This window comes from Schistocerca serialis, chromosome 4 (genome assembly GCF_023864345.2).
Source record: "Schistocerca serialis cubense isolate TAMUIC-IGC-003099 chromosome 4, iqSchSeri2.2, whole genome shotgun sequence".
NCBI classification, from domain to species: Eukaryota; Metazoa; Arthropoda; class Insecta; order Orthoptera; family Acrididae; genus Schistocerca; species Schistocerca serialis.
The window spans coordinates 826,464,280-826,468,818 of NC_064641.1; the positions used below are offsets into that span (position 1 = coordinate 826,464,280).

A 4,539-nucleotide genomic window follows, 5' to 3' on the forward strand; every position below is an offset into this window, starting at 1 on the left:
CATGCAGTGGCAGAGAGTGTCAATGACTTTTCATTGCAAAATTAAAAAAGGGAAATATGCCCCAAAGAAGAATCATTTCGCTTTGCAGAGGTTTGCCATAATTGCAGGGAACTGTTTGAGGAAGTGGTATTAAACACACAGACCACTGCCATTTCACCAGTGTATACCGAGGCCGAGCACATCTCAGGTGCAATGTGGAATAGAGGCCTCACTGTACAGTCCCCATCTTATTCCACAAGCCGAGCAATTATGACAGGCGTATCTTGGTTACCAGTGGTCGAGGGGCTTACTGGCTTCCATTAAAATTGGAACGACACAGGAAAGATTAGCATGGCCGCTTGACAAGTATGACACGCAAAATCGGGAAGCGTTCCACATCTTGTTGGCATGGTAGCTCAGCTGATTGCTCAGAGGGCTGGCTGCCCTCTGTTAGAACACAAAAAAATTAAAAATTAAAAGACTAAACAATTGAGTGAAGTATTCAACGACGAACGTGACAGGGGGGTGTCATGTGACATCCGCCCAGACTATAACGAACAAGATGAAGAAAAAAGTGGTAGCGTTGAAAGTATCATAGAAAAATTTATCTTTAAAAGTGAAAGTATCTAACCAAAATTGTTTCCTTTTTAATTAGTGAAAGTACCAAAGATAAAATTGTTCCAAATTAATTATTCAACAAACCTCCATCTGACTGCGTCTGCGAACTTGTTTCTTGCACTCCTCCATCTTGCCAATAATGAAACATGTATTTGACTCAGCAATCAAGTTTAAGAGACTAATGCCGTTTGTGCAATGGCATTAAGATGGTACTGAAAATTTAACTTGTGGCCCTGATGTTTAATTAATGAAATTATATCTTGCCTTGAATAATGACAGTTGTGCAATTGCATAAAATTAGTTATTTGAAATAACTTTGCTCTGATAACTTTAGTTATACCAAAAACGATTTCAAACCATGAACTGCACATATAATTATTGCATAGAGCCCTCATTTTCTTTATGTTCTTTCATTGGTGGGTAACTTTACTACTCATTTTCAAATTCTATACAAGCAAAGGATGTGGATTATGATTCAGGCTGTAAGATTTAAACACAATGTTGATATCAATACACATATATTGTTAAAATTTTAAGTCATACACAAAACCTACCATTTCCAACATTTTTGTAGCACCAATCACTCTTCCAAAAATTTTACAAAACGCTCACTGCATCAAAACTTGGACATGCAAATCCTAACTCTGAACACTATCTTACAAAAACCGAAAAAAAATGGTTCAAATGGCTCTGAGCACTATGGGACTTAACATCTGAGGTCATCAATCCCCTAGAACTTAGAACTACTTAAACCTAACTAACCTAAGGACATCACACACATCCATGCCCAAGGCAGGATTCGAACCTGCGACCACAGCGGTAGCGCGGTTCCAGACTGAAGCGCCTAGAACCCCTCGGCAACAAAAACCATTTTTGAAATCATTACATAGCTTCTCCCATTAATGTGCTAAAGTTTGCTCAGTGCAGTACGAGTCCTACCTTAAAGCTGTCACCACACGTCTGCTTCCTCTGGGCACCTAGCTGAGACTCCCGAGTTTTTTACTGCGCACGCCCGGCTCTCTTAACCATCAAAGATCCTCATACTCAAAAATATTATACTCATTCCACCTAGCGGTTGGCAACTACCGACTTTATTTTCTGGATCTACCCTGATCAGACCTTAGCTCATACCTTTCAGCGTCCTTGACTTGTTATCAAAACGTAATGGGCCCCCGGATCAAACAAAGCCACTGCTTAAACTCTGAATGAAAATCATCGACAATGGCTGCCTAAGACTTAGCGTGGGAAGTCACCCTCGTTCTGCCAACAATTTTGTCAAGGAGGAGCCGACAGAGGTGCAAGGCACTCTTGGCCTTGGGATGGGAAGCTGTCCCAAAAATCACCAAAGGTAGATGGCATGAGTACACAGAACACAATGGAAATCACTAAATTAAAGATACATAATGTGTATTCACAGGACATGTGGCCTATAACTGAAAAAGTGTCGTGATGATCTCTTCATTGACAAAAGACAGTCTCCCATTTGGATCTCGGAGAAGGGACTGCCAAGGGGAAGGTGACTACGAGAAAAAGATTAAACAACCAACAAAAGGTTAATGATCTGCGGGACGGAGCATGGTATGTCAGAAGCGTGAGCGTGGTAGGGAAGCTAGAAATTCTGAAAATGGAAATGCAGAGGCTCAGTGTAGATATAGTGGATGTCAGTGAAGTGAAAGGGAAGGAAGATAAAGTTTTCCTGGTTAGACAACAGCAGCACAAAATGGTATAACGCACGTGGGGTTCATTACGAATACGACAGCTGGGTAGAGAATAAACTACCGTGAATAATTCAGTGAGGGAGTTGTTCTCATCAGAATCAACAGTAAACCAATGTCGATAACGATAGTTATACATGCCGTTGTTGCAAGCAGAAGATGAAGAGATAAAGTGTATGAGGACAGTGACCGAGTAATTCAGTAAAGGGAGATGAAAATCGAATAACTATGGGGCATTGGGCCGCGTGTAGGGGAAGGAGTAGAAGAAAGAGTTACGGCAGTAAATTATCTAGGCAGCAGGAATGAGAGAGCAGAGAGACTGAGTTTTGCAACAAATTTCAGACGGCAATAGTGAATACACTGTTCAAGTATCACAAGTGGAAGAGGTATAGGTGAAAAAGACCCGGAGGCACTGGAAGATTACATCTAGATTTCATCATGGTCAGACAGAGATTCCGAAATCAGATACTGGATTGTAAGGGGTACCCAGAAGGAGATATAGACTCAGGTCATAATTTAGTAATGATGAAGAGTAGAATTAAGTTTAAAAGAATCTTATGGAAGAATCAGAGTGGAAGGAAATGGGATACTGAACTACACAGATTGATGAGACACATCTGAAGTTCACTAAGTATGTGGATACTACGATAAGGAATATCCCAATAAGCAGTTCAGTTGAAGAGGAGTTGTCAACTCTAGAAACGGCAATCAAAAATGTTGGACAGTCAGATATATGTACAAAGAAGGTAACTCCAATGAAACCTTAGGTAAAAGAAGAAATACTTCAACTGATCGACGAAAGGAGGAAGTACAAAAATATTAGACGACGATCAGTTTAACTTAAAGAAAGGTAAAATCGGCAGAGAGAGAATTCTGACTTTGCGCTTGATATTGGAAGCAGGAGTGAAGAATAATCAAGATATACTCGTGGGATTTGTCGATCTAGGAAAAGCGTTCGATAATAAGAAATGGTACAAGGCGTTCAAAATTCTGAGAAAAACAGGAATTAGCTACAGGGACAGACGGGTGTTGTACAATATATACAAGAATGAAGACGTAACAATACTACTGTAAGACCAAGAACGAGGTGATCGGATTTAAAAGAGTGTAAGACAGGGACGTAGTCTTTCCCCTTCTGTTAAATCTACGCAACGCAGAAGCAATGACAGAAATAAATTAAAGGTTCAGGAGTGACATTAAAATTGAGAGTGAAAAGATCCGCTGGTGACATTGCTATCCTCAGCGAAAATGAAGGAGTATTTCAGGATCTGTTGAATGGAATGAACATTCTAATGAGTAGAGACAATGGACTGAGAGTAAAGCGGAAAAAGAAAAAATAATGAGAAGTAGCAGATATGAGAATAGCAAGAAACTCAACATCAAAATCGGTGGTCACGAAGTAGACGAAGTTAAGTAACTTTGCTACCATGAACGCAAAATGAACCATGAGGGATGAGGCAAGGATGACGTTGGAAGCAGACTAGCACAGACAGAGGGACTTCCTGGCCAACAGACGTCTACTGCTATCAAACAGAGGCCTTAATTTGAGGGAGAAATTTCTGAGAACGTACGTTTGGAATCATGGACAATGGGAAACCCGGAAGAGAAGAGAATTGAAGCATTTGAGATGTAGTGTTACAGAAGAATGTTGAAAATTAGGTGGACTGGTAAGGTAAGGATCGAGGAGGTTCTGTGCAGAATCGGCGAAGGAAGGAGCATATGGAAAACACTGACAAGAAGAAGGTAATAACTTCCATGATACTAGAGGGATCTGTAGAGGGTAAAAACTGTAGAGGGGGACAGATATTGGAATACATGCAGCAAATAATTGAGGTTATAGGGTGCAAGTGATACTCTGTAATGAAGAGGTTGGTGCAGGAGAGGAACTGGTGATGGGCCGCATCGAACAGGTCAGCACACTGATGACTCAAAAAAAATCTTGATTACGAACATTGATGAACGAAGAGAGCAGATGGTAACAAACAAATTAAATCCAGATTGTGTTTCTCTTCTGCAATCAAAACTGGAAAAACATAAAACTTTTACGAAAAGTATTGCAGAAATTGCATTGCAATATAAATTTCCGCTTTATCGATTTGCTAAATTTCTTGGCATTCTCATTCGAAACGTGTGCATCATACCTGAAGTCAGATCAACGTAAGATAATGAGGACATATTTTTTCCAACGAGTGAAGGTTTAATCTAGTTAATTAGAAGGGGAATTTTT

The 4,539-nt window shown here is 40.1% G+C and overlaps 1 pseudogene; it reads left to right on the plus strand.

The window, feature by feature from the left end:
* Window positions 1–281: 281 nt before the first annotated feature.
* LOC126476736 (U6 spliceosomal RNA) lies at window positions 282–382 on the plus strand (annotated as a pseudogene).
* Window positions 383–4,539: the final 4,157 nt, after the last annotated feature.